Genomic DNA, 19,659 nt, shown 5'->3' on the forward strand with positions numbered 1-19,659 from the left:
ATGACAAATACCAGAGATAAAGAGAGGATTCTGAAAGCAGCAAGAGAAAAAGAAAGCAACACCTACAAGAGAAGCTCAATAAAATTAAGTGCCAACCAAACATCAGAGACCATGGAGGTAAGAAGAAAGTGATATGATATATCATATCACTGAAGAAAACTGGCAGCCAAGTATTCAGTATCTGGCAAAACTGTCCTTCAAAAATGAAAGTGAAGGAAGTGGATGTGGCTCAAGTGATTGAGTTCTTACCTACCACATGGAAGGTCCCAGTTTGGGTCCTGGTGCCTCCTAGAGAAGATGAGAAAGACAGCAAACTGCCACAATGGGCTGGCACAGCAAGATGATACAAGGAGACTCAAAGAGGAAACACAATGAGAGACACAACAAAGCAGGGAATGGAGGAGGCTCAAGTGATTGAGTGGCTCTCTCCCACGTGGGAAGTCCCAGGTTCGTTTTCTGGTGCCTCCTAAAGAGATGACAAGCAGACACAGAAAGCAGAGAGCAAGCACAAAACAACAAAGGGGATGGGAATAAATAAATATATCTTTTTTAAAAATGAAATAAAGGTGAGTTCAAAGTCTTCTCAGACAAACAAAAACTGACAGATTATGTTACCAAAAGACCAGATTTACAAGATATACTAAAAGGAGTGCTGCATCCTGAAAGGGAAAAACAAGGGTGACAATCAGCAAGATGGCAGTAAAGTAAGGAGCTCCTAGGGTCAGCTCATGCTACAGGACACTTAGTAATCTCCCAAAGCCATCTATCGCACCTGTTTGGGGGCTCCAGGAGACCAGAAGAGGATCCTGCAACATCCTTGAAAGAATGGAAGGAGGTGCCTGCCCAACTGCAGAGAAGATTCATAAGGCTGGTGCCCACCCTCCACTGGCAGGACTGGCCCCCTTGGAAGCTATTCCATGGCTAGAATTGGAAACTTTGCTTCACAAAAATGGGAGAACAAAAGACAGCTGGCCACTGATTTGAGTTACTGAGTAGTAAATTCCATTGACTAAAGTATAATCCTAAGAGTAGCTAAAGTTTGAACCTGTCTAAGTTAGAAAGAGGCTGGTAGCTGCCATTTTTACTCTGCTCCCAGCATGAGGGGAAGCCTGGCTAACCAAAAAATCACAGTGACTGTAGGGACTTGTTTCTTTCACCTAGATCAGACTAAAGCTCTAGCCTAGGTTTCAGCCCCACCTCTAGCAGGGAGGAAGCTGGTGGGCCCTGCACCAGCCTCCCCGGGTAACTGAAGGTATATTCGGCAGTCACAGACTGAGTAGTCAGAAGTCTACTGGGGGCAAATGTAGTCATTTTGGACACACAGGGCATAGACTGATGCCCACATTTGCAGCTCCCTCCCTGCCCTAGACAGGAGAGAAAGGGGCTCGAAGCTTCATCAGTTTCTCTGGGCATCTACAGTCTAGGTCTACATGACTTGAATTATTACACACAGCTGTGGCTCTGTCCCAGTCCCTGGGAAAGGAGAAAGTTGGGAGAAACTTCATTGGTCCCTGAGGCAATGAGGGCAGCTTAAGCCTCCACAGCTTACAGCACCAACAACACCCTTGGCTCCTACTACACAACCAGAATGGAAGAAAGGGCAAAAAAAATTCCTAAATTAAAAAGAGAAATGGCATCCAGAATAAATACTCTAGTAAGCCAGATGCCAAGACACCAACAAAAAATTACAATCCACACCAAGAAACAGGAAGATATGGCCCAGTTAAAGGAACAAGATAAGCCTCCAGATGACATAAAGGAGTTGAGACAACTAATCATAGATGTTCAAACAAATCTCCTTAATAAATCCAATGAAATGGTGAAAGAGATTAAGGATATTAAAAAGACATTGGTTGAGCACAAAGAAGAATTTGAAAGCATACATACAAAAATACCAGATCTTATGGGCATGAAAAGCACAATAAATGAAATACAAAATACATTGGAATCATAAAATAGCAGATTTTAGGAGGCAGAAGAAAGGATTGATGAGCTTGAAGAAATGGCCTCTGAAAGCAAACATACAAAAGAACAGATGAAGAAAAGAATGGAAAAATTTGAACACGGTCTCAGGGAACTTAAAGACAGCAAAAGACATGCAAACATATGTCATGGGTGTCCCAAAAGGAGAAGAGAAGGGAAAAGGGGCAGAATGAATAATTGCAGAAATAATAGTAGAAATTTCCCAATCCTATTAAAGGACATAGATATTGAGTCCAAGAAGCACAATGAACTCTAATCAGAATAAATCCAAATAAATCAACTCCAAGACACATACTAATCAGGATGTCAAATGCCAAAGACAAAAAGAGAATTCTGAGAGCAGCAAGAAAAAAACAATGCATGACACACAAGGGATACCCAATAAGATTAAGTGCCAATTTCTCATCAGACACCATGGAGGCAAGACAGTGGTGTTACATATTAAAGATACTGCAAGAGAAAAACTTCCAGCCAAGAATCTTATAATAGCAAGACTGTCTTTCAGAAATGTGGGTGTCACAGGTTGTATGGTCATGGCAGATGACTCTGGAGTTCAGTGCCATGTCAGTGGGCCCTACTTTAGAGTTTGTGTTCCTGAGTGTGATGGAGTTGTACTCAGATGTGAACTTTCTACACATGCCTCTTCTGTCACTTTTATGGGACCTGTGGTCAACACTGGGGTTGTTGTATACTCAGAAGACCTGAATCTCTGGACTGTCCCTGTGACAGCCAGTCCTGAGCCTCAGCAGACTTGCAACTCCTACCCTCTGGTTTCTTGGACTTACCCGAGCCAGCTAACAGGGAGGTGAAGAAGGTCAACCACCACACCAGGGAGCCAAGAGTGCCTGCGACTGCAAGCAGGAAAATTGCACCCATCATCCATGTGGAATCTAAGCCCCCTCTTGATATAAGGTGGAGTGGACATAACCACTCCAGGGTCCACAGGATGGAGGAATAGAATATGGACTAGAGTGGACTTACAGATATTGTACTATGGAACTATTGTGATTAGTAATTGAAGAAATTGTAGCACTAATGTGGAGAAAGTGGCCATGGCAGCTGCTGAGAGTAAGGATGGGAAGAAGAGATATGATGTGGGGGCATTTTCAGGACTTGGAGTTGTCCTGGGTAGTACTGCAGGGACAGATGCTGGACATTGTATGTCCTGCCATGGCACACTGGATGGACTGGGGGAGAGTGTAAACTACAATGTAAACAATTATCCATGAGGTGCAGCAGTGCTCCAAAATGTATTCACCAAATGCAATGAATGTCTCACAATGATGAAAGAGGTTGTTGATATCGGAGGAGTGGGGTGAGGGGGGTGGGGGGTATATGGAGACTGCTTATATTTTTTGAATGTAACATTTTAAAAAAATAAAGAGAGAAAAAAAAAACATGGGTGAGTTTAGAATATTCACAGATAAACAGAAACTGAGAGTTTGTAACCAAGAAACCGGCTTTGCAGGAAATCCTAGGTGTATTACAGCCTGAAAAGAAAAGACAGGAAATAGAGGCCTGAAAGAAAGTCTAGAAATGAAGATTATATCAGTAAGAGTAATTAAAAGTGTCAAAAGAGTGGTGAAAATAAAATATGATAGATAAAACCCAAATATTCAGGAATAAACTCAACCAGTGATGTAAAGCACTTGTATTCAACAAACTACAACTCATTGTTAAAAAACATTTAAAAAGTCCTAAATAAATGGAAGACCATTCCATACTCATGGACTGAAAGACTAAATATCAATTTAGACTAAATGTCAATTCTACTCAAATTGATATATAGACTCAATGCAATCCCAATAAAAATTCCACCAGCATTTTAAAAATAAATGGAAAACACAATTATCAAATTTATTTGGAAGGGTAAGGGATCTTGAGTAGCCAAAAACATCTTAAAAAGGAAAGGCAAAGTAGAAGGCTCTCATTTCTAGACTTTAAATAATATTACCTTGCTATAGTGGTTAAAAAAAAAACAGCATGGTGCTGGCATAAAGACAAACACATAGACCAATGGAACTGAGTTGATGGTTCAGAAAAAATCACTTGATTTTTTACTAGACTGTCAAACCCACCCAGCACAAGCAGAACAATCCATTCAACAAATGGTGCTGAGAGAACTGGATATCCATAGCCAAAAGAAGGAAAGAGGACCCCTATCTCACACCTTATATAAAAATTAATTCAAAATGGATCTAAAACCAAATGAAAAAGCAATAACCATAAAGCTTCTAGAAGAAAAGAAAATGTAGGAAAATATCTTCAAGACCTGGTGGTAGGTAGTGGATTATTAAAGAAGATAAGAGGAGGACTGAGATGGCCTACTGATGTTTAATGCATGTAGTTTTCATTAACTTTACTGTAAAAGTGTGGAAATGTACAGAGTTGATGGTAACACATTATAGTGAGTAACAGCTGGTTTATAAATGGGAATATGGTTGAAAATGATAGTCTAGGGATATAAATGCCAATTGACAGAAAGAGAATAATCTAGGGACTGAATAACACAATAAACCCAGAGATGGATAAGAATTGTGGTTGGTGGTACAGATGCAAGAGTGTCCTTTGTGAACTAGAGCAGATGTATGGCACTATTGCAGGGTGGTGGGAATGTGGTGAAACATGGGAAAAATACAAATGGAGTGACCTATGGCCTGTGGTTAACAGTAGTAATGTAATATGCATGCATCTATGCCAAAGATGTACTGTGTTGATAATAGGGGAGTATGGATAAAGTGTGTCAAATGTATGCTATAGAACTAGTAATAATCTGATGATATTATCTCATTACCTGTAATAAATGTTCCACCATGGTGTGGTGTGTTGATAGAGGGGCGTTGTTTGGGAATCCTGCACATAAGCATGATTGTTTTGTAATTTTACAACTTATCATAAAAATATATTTAAAAAATAATATTAGTGTGTGTGGGTGTGTGTGTGGGGGAATACACCAAATGTAACATAAGGAACAGAATTAGTAGTAAGATTTTGACAATATTCTTTCATAATTTGTCACAAATGTCTCACAATGCAAGGTGTGGTGGTGGGTTGATGTATGGGAACCCTGTATGATGTTATTCATGTTTGCTTTGTAAGACCACAACTTTTACTATACACTTATTGTTTATATATGTTCATATATAAATGCTATAATAATAATAATAGCAATAGGGTTGGTTGGGGGAAAAATACTTTGGTTAGTAATAATATTTTGAGGATGCTCTTTCATCATTAGTTAAAAATGTTTCACAATAATGCAAGGTATTGGTGGTAGAGTGAGGTATGAAAGCCCTGTATGATGTTATGTAGTTTGTTTTGTAACTTCACAACTATTACTCTGTACTTATCATTTATGTATGTTTATGTGTGACTAATATATGTCAATAAATTTTTTAAAAAATTAAAAAAAAACAAGTGTGAAAGACTTACAGAAGAATATAGAAAGGAAGATTATTAGCATGGGTAAATTAAAGAGTAAAAAGACAGACAATAGTAAGATATGACAACAGAAAGCCAAAGGACAAAATGGAAGAAGGAAGTAATGCCTTTACATTAATAACATTGAATATTGGGCAGCGGACTTGGCCCTGTAGTTAGGGCATCCGTCTACCACATGGAAGGTCCGTGGTTCAAACCCCGGGCCTCCTTGACCCGTGTGCAGCTGGCCCATGCACAGTGCTGATGCGTGCAAGGAGTGCCCTGCCATGCAGGGGTGTCCCCCGCATAGGGGAGCCCCACGCACAAGGAGTGCACCCCATAAGGAGAGCCACCCAGTGCGAAAGAAAGTGCAGCCTGCCCAGGAATGGTGCCGCACACACGGAGAGCTGACACAACAAGATCACGTAACAAAAAAAATGAAACACAGATTCCCGTGCCACTGACAACAACAGAAGCGGACAAAGAAGACGCAGCAATAGACATAGAGAACAGACAAATGGGGGGGGGGGGAGAGAAATAAATAAATAAATAAATAAATCTTTTTTAAAAAATTGAATGTTAATGACTTGAACTCCCCAATCGAAAGACACACAGACTGATCGAATGGATAAAAAAAAAAAATACCAGCCATCTTTATGCTGTCTGCAAGAGGCTAACCTCAGACATAAGGACACAATCAGGTTGAAAATGAAAGGCTGGAAAAAGATATGCCATTCAAATTGTAACCAAAAAAGAGCTGGAATAGCAATACCAATAACAGGCAAAATAGATTTTAAAGGCAAAACTGTTATAAGGAATGAAGGAGGTCATTATATATTAATAAAAGGGGCAATTCATGAAGAAGAAATAACTTTATTAAATATTTATGCACCTAACCTGGGTACCCAAAATACATGAGGCACAAACTGACAAATATGAAGGGAGAAATAGATAGCTCTACAATAATATTTGGAGACTTCAATATACCACTCTCAGTATTGGATAGAACATCTGGACAGATGATAAATAGACAGCTTGAATAATATGAGAAATGAAATAAACCTAGCAGACATTTATAGAGCATTGTACCCCAAAACAGCAGATACACATTCATTTCAAGTGCTCATGGATCCTTCTCTAGGAGAGACCATATGTTGGGTCCCAAAATAGGACTCAAATTTTAAAAGATGGCAATTATACAAGATACTTTCTCTGATCATAATGGAATAAAACTGGGATTCAATAATGGATGGAAAAAGGAAAATTCATAAATCTATGGGGCTTAAAGGACACACTCTTAAATAATCAGTGGGTCAAAGAATAAACTGCAAGAGAATTCATCAAGCATATTGAGAGGAATGAAAATGAGAACACAGCATATCAAAACCTAGGAAGAGATGAGATGTGGAGGTGTTTTCGGGACTTGGAGTTGTCCTGGGTGGTGCTTCAGGGACAATTATGGGACATTGTAGATCCCCCCAGGGCCCACTGGATGGAACGTGGGAGAGTGTGGGCTATGATGTGGACCATTGACCATGGGGTGCAGCGATGCCCAGAGATGTACTTACCAAATGCAATGGATGTGTCATGAAAACAAAACAAAACAAAAAAAACCAAAAAACCTATGGGGCACCACAAAGGCAGTGCTGAGAGGGAAATGTATAGCCCTCAATGATTACATTTAAAAAGAAGAAAGAGCTAAAATTGAAGATCTAACTGCACACCTGGAGGAACTAGAAAAAGAATAGCAAGCATACCAAACCAAGTTGAATGAAACAGTAAAGATCAAAGTACAAATAAATGAAATTGGGAACAAAAATACAATAGAGAGAATTAAAAAAACAAAAGTTAGTTCTTTGAGAAGATAAAAAAATTGACAAATCCTTAGCTAGAGTGACAAAGAAAAAAATGAAGACACAAATAAATAAAATTAGAAATGAGGGGGGTCATTACCACTGACCCCATAGAAATAAGAGAGATCATAAGAGGAAACTGAACAACTATGTGTCAAAAAACTAGACAAGATAGATGAGATGGAAAAATTCCTAGAAACACATGCACCACCTACACTGACCCCAGATGAAAGAGAAGAGCTCAACAACCATTCACAAGTGAAAAGACTGAACTGTCATTGAAAACATCCCAAAGATGAAAAGCCCAGGACCAGGTGGCTTCACAGGTAAATTTTACCAATCATTCAAAGATGATCTAATAACAATCTTGCTCAAGCTCTTCCAAAAAGTTGAACAGGGAAAAATGCTACCAAATTCATTCTATGGAGCCCACATCATCCTAACACCAAACACAGATAACTATACTAAAAAATATATATATATATATATATTACAGAACAATATTCCTAATGAATATTGTGTAAAAATCCTCAAAAGCGCATTAAAAGAATTATACATCATGATCGAGAGGGATTTATCCCAGGTATGCAAAAGTGTTCACAAAATCAATTAGTGTAATAAACCCACATTGATAAATTGAAGAAGAAAAATCACATGATGCTCTCAATTGATGAGGAAAAGGCATCTGACAAAATACAGTACCCTTTCTTGATAAAACACTCCAAAAGATAGGAATAGAAGGAAGCTTTCTCAATATCATAAAGTGTGTATATGAAAAACCTGCAACTAGATTGTACTCAATGGTGAAAGACTGAAAGCTTCTCACTGAGATCAGGAACAAGACAAGGATGTCCACTGTCACTATTGTTATTCAGTATTGTGCTAGAAGTGCTAGCTCATGTAATTAGGCTAGACAAAGAAATAAAGGGCACCCAAATAGAAAAAGAAGAAGTAAAACTTTCACTATTTGCTGATGATTTGATCCTCTATCTAAAAAATCCACAACAAATCTACTAGAACTAATAGACAAGTTCAGCAAAATGGTGGGATACAAGATTAATATGCAAAAATCAATAGCGTTTCAATAAAGTGCTGATATGCAATCTGAGGTGGAAATCAGAAAAATTCCATTTATAATAGCAATTAAAAGAATCAAATATTTAGGAATAAACTTAACTAAGGACATAAAGGACCTTTATTCAGAAAACTACAAAACTTTGCTAAAAGAAAAGCCAAAGAAGACTTAAATAAGTGGAAGAACATTCTGTGTTCATGGATTTGAAGACTAAATATCATTAAGATGTCAATTCTAACCAAACTGATTTACAGATTCAACGCAATCCCAATAAAAATCCCAACAGCCTTTTATTGCAAAAATGGAAAAGTCAGTTTTTAAATTTATTTGGAAAGGTAAAGGGCCCTAAATAGCCAAAAAAATGTCTTTAAAAAGAACAGAGTTGGAGGGCTCTCACTTCCTGACTTTAAAGCACACTATTTAGCTACTATGGTAAAACAACATGGTACTGGCAAAAAGACAAAGAAATTGACCAATGGTACCAAATCAAGAACTCCAAAATAGACCCTCACTTCTACAGTCAAGTGATTCTTGACAAGGCTGTCCAGTTCTCCCAGTTGGGGCAGTACTCAAGCACTGGTTCTAGGAGATCTGGGTGTATATATCCAAAAGAAAGAAAGATGACCCCTATCTCACATCTTACATAAAAGTTAACTCAAAATGGATCAAAGACCTAAATACAAAAGTTATAGCCATAAAACTCCTAGAAGAAAATGTAGGAAAACATCTTCAAGATCTTGAGGTAGGCAGTAGTTCCTTAAACCTAGACCTGAAGCACTAGCAACAAAAGAAAAAAATAGATAAATGGGATCTCCTCAAAATTAAACACTTTTGCACCTTAAAAGACTTTGTCAAAGGTGAAAAGGCAGCCGACTCAATATGAGAAAGTATTTGGAAATTACATATACAATAAGGGTTTAATATCAATGATATATAAAGAGATACTATGACTCAACAATAAAAATACAAACTACCCCATTTAAAAATGGGCAAAAGACTAGAAAAGACAATTGTCTGAAGAAATACAAATGGCAAAAAACACATGAAAAACATGTTCAACATGACTAGCAATTAGGGAAATGCAAATCAAAATAACAACGAGATATTATTTCATACCTATTAGAATGGCCACTACTTAAAAGTTGGAAAAGTATATGTGTTGGAGAGGATGTGGAGCGATAAGAACATTAATTCACTATTGGTGAAAATGTAGAATTGTACAGCTGCTGTGGAGGACTCTTTGGCAGTTCCTAAGAAGTTGAATATAGACTTGCCATGTGACCCAGTAATAACACTACTGGGTGTATACCCAGAATAACTGAGAGCAGTGACACGAACGGACATATGCACACCAATGTTCATAGTGGCACTATTCACGATTGACAAAAGATGGAAATAACCCAGGTGTCCATCAACTGATGAATGGATAAACCATGGTGTATACATACTCTGGAATGTTATTCAGCTGTAAGAAGAAATGAAGTCGTGAAGCATATATCAACATGGATGAACCTGGAGGACATTATGTTGAGTGAAGCAAGCCAGTCAAAAAAGGACAAATAATATATGATTGGGCTATTATGAACTAAATATATTATGTGAACTCATGGAGTTAATAATTAGAGTATAGGTCACCAGAAAATAGAAAGAGGGTAGAGAATAGAAAGCTGGGGTTTAATCTGTGCAGAATTGCAAAGAAAGCTGTTTGTAAATCTTTGGAAATGAATAAAAATGGTGAAAGCACATGATAGTGTGTGTAACTAGCCGAGCTATTATATGGGTATGACAGTGATTGAAAGGGTAAGTCTAAGGTCATGTGTATATCACTAGAAGGAAAGCTAAAAAATGTAACATGAAACTATAAAACATAGTGAAACTTCATGTAAAACAACAAAGAGATATCACTACCCACCTTCTGAAATGGCTAAAATCCTAAACAATGACAAACACCAAATGCTGGCAAGGAAAGGATGTGTAGCAACAGGAACTCTCATTCATTGCTGGTAGGAATGCAAAATGGTACAGCCACTTTGAAAGACATCTGGCAGTTTCTTACAAAACTAAACATAGACTTACCATACTGTCTGGCAGGTACACTCCTTGTTATTTAGGCAAATGTGTTGAAAACTATGTCTACACAAAATTTGCACACAAATGTTTACAGAAGCTTTATTCATAATTGCCTCAAAGTGGAAGCAACTAAAATGACCTTCAACAGGTAAGTGGTTAAGCAAACTGCAGTATATCCATACGATGAACTATTATTTAGCAATAAAAAGAAATGAGCTATTAAACCAAAAAAGACATTAGATGCATATGGCTAAGTGAATGTTTTATTGCGAAGCGGGGAATTTTTGATTGCGGACACAAATAATAGCACTTCTGCCTAGAGCCCCGCCCCCCCCCAAGGCCGGCTGCCGATCTGAAGCAGCCTCAAATTGTTCACAATAAAGAGACATCACCAGGAGACTCTTTCAGGGCCTGCAGGGTGGGAGATGTCTGGAAGCCAATTAGAGGAATATTTTGCAAAGTGTGGGAATTTCGATTTTGGACTCTGTTATCGGCGTTTCTGACTGGAGCCCCACCCCTGGGCCTGGCTACTGATCTGTGTCATTAAATTGGCTGCAGTGTAGAGTTGCCCCCAGGTGACTGTTCCGGGGGCTTACAGGGTGGGAGGTGTCCTGAAGTCAAATTGGTGATACAGCCACAGAATAGACCCGAGTGAGTGAGTGAATTGCGGGGTTCAGACACATAGGTTAGAGTTTGCGGATGTGACCTCTCCCATAGGATCCCTGAAGGCTGTGTTGCACTGCGGTGCTCTCAGGCTCCCTGTTAACCAGATTTGAGGTTGCCAGGTCTGAGTCCCCTAAACCCTGGTGGCCCACACCCCAAAGACTCACACCTCTTGAGTCTTCAATATCTTAGACTTTCCATCCCTGAATCCATCACGCCCTGAGGTCCATCTGAGGTCCTTGAATGTCCTAGCCCTCAACGTTTGTGTTTTTTTTTCTTTTTTGTTTTGTTTTGTTTTGTTTTTATTTTTATTTTATTTTATTTTATTTTTTAATGTCCTGATTACTAACATTGCATTATCTCCTAGTCTTTTCTCCCAGCATATCCCCCAAAGTCTTTTTTTTTTTTTTCCAGTTATTTAGGGGTTTTTTTGTTGTTGCTGTTGTGGTTGTTCTATATCTTTTTTTTCTTTTCCTTACTGTTCCCCTCCCTTTATCCACCCCCTTTTTCTTTCTTTCTTTCTTCTTTTTTTTTCTCTCTCTCTTGTCCCTCATTTTCTTCTTATTTTATTTTATCTTAATTATACAATAGGTGCTGCAGGGAACACCTCACATTTGCTGGGTTTCCTCATCCTCTGCTGCCTCATTTCTGTGTGAATTGATTTTGGCTACCTACACTATCCCCTTTCCCCTACATCTTGATATCCTCCATCGTCTACTGTCTCTCCTATATTCCACCTCCCTTTCTTTGATCCCCAAAGTGTCTAACTCTTAATTTCTAATACCTTTGTTTTGTTTTCTGTCTTTTATCCACTCTTGAAACTATTGCCTTTCTTTTCTCTTTCCCTCTCTCATGAAAACACTAGCTTTTTTAATTCATACCATATTCCTCCCTTATTCAGTCTACTACTTCATCATAGGTACTCTACCTACTGCTATAACTCTACACAACTTACATGAATCTAATACTCATCCTCCCAGATCTCATATTGTTGCTCTGTTAACATATATCACCAATACTACTTTACACTTTTTCCTTGCTTATACAATTGCCTTTCCCTGGCCCCAATACTTTCCTTTAGAGTGAACTCAACCAGCAATAAGAAATTAGAATAAGAAGAATAAAGTGACAAAGAGAAAATATAACACTTACACAAAAACAACAGCTAATTAATCCCCAAGACTAGACAAAGAAGCTAAGGAACTGATTAAACCCATCAAGATAAAATGATGACCAGACAGCAACAAAAATCTACAAACCAAACCAGTAATCAGGAAAACATGGCTGAATCCAATGAACAAACTAAAAACCAGGAAGGAGAGCAGAACTTTGCACAAGTAATTAAAGATCTCAGAACATATAACACTGACAAATTTAATGAAGTAAAGGAAGAGGTTAACAACATGAAGACAACACTTGGAGGGGAAATTGCAGACATACGCAAAAAGATAACAGATATGATGGGAATGAACACCACAGTTCAAGAAATCAAAAATACACTCACAGCAAATATCAACAGACTAGAAGAGGCAGAGCAGAAAATTAGTGATGTGGAAGACAGTACATCGGAAATCAAACAGATAGTAGAATTAACCGATAAAAAGATAGAAAAAATCCAGCTAGGACTTACAGACCTGAACGACAATGCAAAATGCTCAAACATACGTATTATAGGCATCCCAGAAGAAGAAGAGAAGGGAAAGGGGTCAGAAGGAGTGTTGCAGGAAATAATGGCTGAAAACTTCCCAAATCTACTGAAAGAGACAGATGTACATATCCAAGAAGCACAGCACACACCAATCGTCATAAACCCCAAGAGGCCCACCCCAAGACATATACTTGTCAAATTATGCAATGCTCAAGACAAAGAGAAAATTCTAAAAGCAGCAAGAGAAAAGAAAACCATCACATACAAGGGAAGCTCCATAAGATTAAGTGCTGATTTCTCATCTGAAACCATGGAGGCAAGAAGGCAGTGGTATGATATAGTCAAGGTACTAAAAGAAAAAAATTTCCAACCAAGAATACTCTATCCAGCTAAACTAGCATTCAAAAATGATGGAGAGTTCAAAATATTCACAGATAAACAGAAACTGAAAGAGTATGCCAACAAGAAACCTCCCCTTCAAGAAATTCTAAAGGGAGTTCTGCAGGAAGAAAGGAAAAAACAGGACAGGCAGAGTTGGAGGGGAGTGTAAGAGTAACAAAAAAGACAAAAAGAGAAGGGGGAAAAAAAACAAACAAAATATGACAAACACAAGTCCAATCAAAATATGGCTAATATAAATAATTCCTTGAAAGTAATAACACTGAATGTCAATGGATTAAACTCACCTATCAAAAGATTCAGACTGGTAAATTGGATAAGGAAATATGATCCATCTATATGCTGTCTACAAGAGACACATCTTAGACCCAGGGACTCATGGAGGCTGAAAGAGAATGGTTGGAAAACAATCTTACAAGCAAACAATAACCAAAAAAAGGCAGGAGTAGCTATATTAATATCAGGCAAAGTAGACTTTAAATGTTAAACAATTGTGAGAGACAAAGAAGGATACTACATATTAGTGAAAGGGACAATCTGTCAAGAAGAATAGACAATCATAAATATTTATGCTCCTAACAAGGGTGCCTCTAAATACATGAGGCAAACGCTGGAAAAACTAAGTGAAAGAATAGATGCATCTACAATTATAGTGGGGGATTTTAATACACCACTATCAACTCTGGGCAGAACATCTCAAAAGAGAATCACTAAAGAAACAAAATATTTGAACAGTATATTAGAGGAGCTGGATCTAATAGACATATACAGATCATTACACCCAAACACAGAAGGATATACATTTTTCTCAAGTGCCCATGGAACATTCTCCAAGATAGACCATATGCTAGGCCACAAAGAAAGGCTCAGTGAATTCAGAAAGATTGAAATCATACAAAATAATATCTCTGACCACAGTGGAGTGAAGCTGGAAATTTGCAAGGGCCAGAGGCCCAGATTTCACACCAAGATTTGGAAATTAAACAGCACACTCTTAGAAAAACAGTGGGTCAAAGAGGAAATCTCAAAAGAAATCAATGACTACCTTGAAACAAATGATAACACAACATACCAAAATTTATGGGATGCAGCAAAAGCAGTACTTAGAGGGAAATTTATAGCCATAAATTCATATATCAAAAAAGAAGAAAGAGCAAAAATTGAAGAACTAACTGCACATTTGGAGGAATTAGAAAAGAAACAACAAAGTAATCCAACAGGAAGAAGAAGGAAGGAAATAACAAAGATAAGAGCAGAACTAAATGAAATAGAAAATAAGAAAGCACTTGAAAAGATAAACAAGAGCTTCCGCGTCGCCAAGGTGTTCCGCGAGAACTCGGACAAGATTAACTGCTTCGACTTCAGCCCTAACGGCGAGACGGTCATTTCGAGCAGCGACGACGACTCCATCGTGCTCTATGACTGCCAGGAGGGCAAACCAAAGAGAACCCTGTACAGTAAGAAATATGGTGTGGACCTCATCAGATACACACATGCAGCAAACACAGTGGTTTACAGCTCTAACAAAATAGACGATACTATTCGTTACCTGTCCTTGCATGACAACAAATACATCAGATACTTTCCTGGACATAGCAAAAGGGTGGTGGCCTTGTCCATGTCACCTGTGGATGACACTTTCATTTCTGGGTCTCTTGATAAGACCATTCGACTCTGGGATCTCCGTTCTCCTAACTGCCAGGGCCTCATGCATCTACAGGGCAAGCCAGTTTGTTCTTTTGATCCAGAAGGGTTAATTTTTGCTGCGGGTGTCAATTCTGAAATGGTCAAACTTTATGACCTTCGTTCTTTTGATAAGGGGCCATTTGCAACCTTTAAGATGCAATACGATCGGACTTGTGAGTGGACAGGATTGAAGTTCAGCAATGATGGCAAGCTCATTCTCATCTCCACCAATGGCAGCTTCATCCGTCTCATCGATGCATTCAAGGGAGTGGTGATGCATACATTTGGGGGTTATGCCAACAGCAAAGCAGTCACACTGGAGGCCTCATTTACTCCAGACTCCCAGTTCATCATGATTGGTTCAGAGGATGGCAAGATCCATGTTTGGAATGGAGAGAGTGGTATAAAAGTAGCAGTGTTGGATGGCAAACACACAGGCCCCATCACCTGTTTGCAGTTCAACCCCAAGTTCATGACCTTTGCCAGTGCATGTTCCAACATGGCCTTCTGGCTGCCCACCATTGATGACTGACCCCAGTGCTGCTCAGCTGTGTCTGTACACCAAGGATGGCCAGCAGGAAACATTCAGAGGGGCTGAGATAATAGTGGGATTGAATCATTGGACTGAGCTAGAGAGCATCCTTTCACATAGCCTTCCCAAGGATATTGCTGTGCATCTGCTCAAAAAAAAATCCTTTGCTGTGCTTCTTCAAAAGGACTCTTGGTGCAGTAAACTACATTGGGACTCAGATTTTCCACTGTCACTGCACTGAGCTTCGGAGCGAGCAGGGTCCTGATTAGAGTATAGTGGGACCTTCACGATGCCTTCGATTCCGAATGTATGTGCTGCTGAGGAGCCGGTGAAGTTGTTAATTCTGCACATCCCTTCTTCCACCCCCATAAATGCATGGGAAGCCGTAGTTCTGGTTTTGAGATGCTAGGGTAGCTCACTACCCCTTGCCCTCACCTTGCATGTCTTGTTACTGGGTCTCCCTGTGTCACTGTGGCATTATTCCACAACCATCATGTTTCTTAGGTGCCAAACATTTACGGAAATAAGTCTTCACGTATATATCTTGGGGTCGGAGAAAGGAACAGATACAGAAGTACCTTGCTTGCAAGGAAGTTGTGCAGTTAGTCATGTGGGGGTGGGAGGTCCGGGTAAGCCTGTGTCCCTGAATGTTGGGTGGAAAAAGGCCCAAGAACCTGAAAGGGGTAGCAGGTGAGTTCCCAGGGCTGGGAGGTTTAGAAGCAGCCTAGTGCAGTTCCCCATCATCACGAAAAGCCTGTGGTCCTCCTGGGTGCCCATCAAGCTTTTGATTGGGTACCAAAGTAAAGTGGGAGCCTATTTTTGTGCGTTAGATACTTCGCGCTTTCCAGTGGGCCAGTATTGTGCAGTGAGTCTGAGTTGTTTACACTGATGCCTTCCCTGCCCACAACAAATTGTGTACATAGTCTTCAGATAATAACACCTTTTTTTTCCCCAGCTCCCCAACCAAGAGCTGGATATAGGCCTGTGTTATATGTTATATTTAGCCTTTTTATATATGACCTTTGATTTGTTTGTATTTTAGCAGAATGTGTGCACCGCCATTTAAATATCTGTATATGTGTGTATATATACATATAGACATGTATATATACATATATATATATATATACATATATATATATATAGTTTAAGGATGTTATGAAACCCGATTTCCTTATAATCATCTGCAGTTTCCCAGATGTCAGCCAAAGGAGTCCTGGGGCCCAGGAGAAAGACTGCATCCTTGCTGATAGTGTTTGCCGCAAGTGTTAGTGGGTCTTTCCCATTGCCTTTTTCCCTTCAAAAGACTGAATGAAGCCAAGTGTCAAGTATTTGCTTTTTCTATGGCAGCTTAATGAGGGTCTTGGGATAATTCCCTTGTGTTTCTCAAGCTGCATTTTGAGGCCCTCTCTGCAGTATTAGCCCCTTTTGCCTGGCCATGCTTTGGCTGCACTTGTTTGTGTGTGACATTCACTCATGCATGCCTTTTGTGTCTGGCTTATGGCATTTGGGGACAGGATACTGAAACTGGAGCATTTTCAGTTTGTCTTGAGGCTCCTCTTTGCCAATTACAGGTCATCCTTTTTATGTGGTGTGTCTGCTAGCATGCTGCTTTGCCGCCTTTTGGGGGAGGGAGGGGCTCTAGCCAGGCCTGGATTGACATGAGCTGAGACTGGTTCATGGCCTCTTCTTCCGCTTCATGGCCTTAGAGCAGGGTGAGTAGCGTATTTTTTCATTCAGTTCCCACATATCTAAGCAGGCAACACACATTTCCCATAGATATCAAAGCTAAGACTTACAGCTCACTCAAGAGTACTTAGCTGCTTGCTGGTCAAACAAGCAGTCACTGCTTCCCTTCAGCTGCAGGAATAGAATGTGAATTGCTAGCAACTTTGACCTCTTGCTCATATGTAAAGGGCAAAGTGCGTCTGCCTTTCCCAAATGTTGATGGAGTCTGCAGCTGCCGAGATGCCACCCGCTATGTAGCTCTGCTTTCACAGAACGGAGGAACTTACAGAAACAAAATGATCTGAGCTGTTACTGCCCACCCCCAGCCTTTGGGGGGTGGGGGGTAGAAAATACATGGTAGGAGTAACTGTTCAGAGACTCTTAGAACTGTGTTAAAAAGAAAGGCAGCCTAACACCTGAAAGCTGCGCAGCCACTAAGCATCGCTCCTCCAGCAGCAGCAGCAGCAGGAAAGTGTTTTATTTGTGGGCCCTGTGGCTGTGAGCTGGCTCCTGAGTTGGGAAAGATAGGGAAAGATGGGGCTGGAAGCAATCAGAGATGTGGTAGGAATGAGGCGAAATAAAGGGAGAAAGGAGGCTGTGGTCCAGAGAGGCAAGGGCTGGGGCTTGAGTGGATGGTCTCAGAGGGAGCCAGGGGTGGTCAGGCTCTCTTCAGAGGGAAGGGGCCACTTGCTGCCCTCTCAAGAGTCCAGGCCAAGGCCACCTATTTGTATGTGACAGTGACATTGCACTGCTCAGCCACTAGCCAGTGATTTCCCATTGCAATCATAATGTTTATCAAGGAAAATTTGGGAATTTTAAAAAGAATCAGTTTTGCCACCAAATGCTATCACTGTTAATCTTTTGATGTTAAATGTTCTAGACATTTCTGTGCATAGGTTTTTGGTGTGTTTACATAGATGTTATTCTGTATATACAATTTTATGTCCCTTTTTGTACTTAACATATAAACATTTTTTCCCATGTTAAAAAAAAAAAAAAAAGAAAAGATAAACAAGACCAAGAGCTGGTTTTTTGAGAAGATCAATAAAAATGTCAAACCCTTAGCTAGACTAACAAAGAAAAAAAGAGAGAAGATGCAAATACACAAAACAAGAAATGAGAAAGGAGATATCACCACTGACCCCACAGAAATAAAGACTATCATAAGAGGATACTTTGAAAAACAATATTCCAACAAAAATGACAATTCAGAGGAAATGGACAAATTCCTAGAAACACATAAGCAGCCTATATCAACAAAAGAAGAAATTGATGATCTCAACAAACCAATCACAAGTAAAGAGATAGAATCAGTCATTAAAAACCTCCCAACTAAGAAGAGCCCAGGGCCAGATGGCTTCACAGGTGAATTCTACAAAACATTCCAGAAAGAACTAACACCAATTCTGCTGAAACTATTCCAAAAAATCAAAACAGATGGAACATTGCCTAACTCCTTCTATGATGCCAAAATTACCCTAGTACCAAAGCCAAACAAAGACACCACAAGAAAGGAAAATTACAGACTAATTTCTCTAATGAACCTAGATGCAAAAATACTTAAGAAAATACTTGCTAATCGTATTCAACGACACATTAAATGAATTATACACCACGACCAAGTGGCATTCATTCCAGGTATGCAAGGATGGTTCAACATAAGAAAATCAATCAATGTATTACACCATATAAACAGATTGAAGGAAAAAAATCACATGATTATATCTATAGATGCAGAAAAAGCATTTGACAAAATACAGCACCCTTTCTTGATAAAAACACTCCAAAACACCAGAATACAAGGAAATTTTTTGAACATGATAAAGAGTATATATGAAAAACCTACAGCCAACATTGTTTACAATGGAGAATTCCTAAAATCCTTCCCTCTAAAATCAGGAACAAGACAAGGATGCCCACTGTTCTCCCTTCTATTTAACATTGTCTTAGAAGTACTTGCTCAAGCACTGAGGCAAGAACCAGATATAAAAGGCATTCAAATTGGAAAGGAAGAAGTCAACATTTCATTATTTGCAGATGACATGATCCTATACATAGAAAACCCTGAGAGGTCTACAACAAAGCTTCTAGAACTCATAAATGAGTTTAGTAAAGTCGCAGGTTATAAGATCAATGCACAAAAATCAGTAGCATTTCTGTATACCAATAATGAGCAAGCTCAGGAGGAAATCAAGAAACAAATACCATTCATAATAGTAAATTTAAAAATCAAGTATTTAGGAATAAATTTAACTAAAGATGTAAAAAACTTATACACTGAGAACTATACAAGACTGTTCAAGGAAATCAAAGAAGACCTAAATAAATGGAAGAATATTCCCTGTTCATGGATAGGAAGACTAAATAGTATTAAGATGTCTATCCTACCAAAACTGATCTACACATTCAATGCAATCCCAATAAAAATCAACACAGCCTTCTTGAAGGAACTAGAAAAACTAACTATGAAATTTATTTGGAAAGGAAAGAGGCCCCGAATAGCCAAAGACATATTGAAAAAGAAAAACGAAATTGGAGGAATCACACTACCTGACTTCAAAAGGTACTACAAAGCTACAGTAGTGAAAACAGCATGGTATTG

The 19,659-nt window shown here is 39.1% G+C and overlaps 1 pseudogene; it reads left to right on the forward strand.

Annotated features, from left to right (window-relative positions):
• LOC131279370 (WD repeat-containing protein 82 pseudogene) lies at nt 1–18,049 on the forward strand (annotated as a pseudogene).
• Nucleotides 18,050–19,659: the final 1,610 nt, after the last annotated feature.

Source organism: Dasypus novemcinctus, chromosome 8, assembly GCF_030445035.2.
Source record: "Dasypus novemcinctus isolate mDasNov1 chromosome 8, mDasNov1.1.hap2, whole genome shotgun sequence".
In the NCBI taxonomy this organism is placed as follows: Eukaryota; Metazoa; Chordata; class Mammalia; order Cingulata; family Dasypodidae; genus Dasypus; species Dasypus novemcinctus.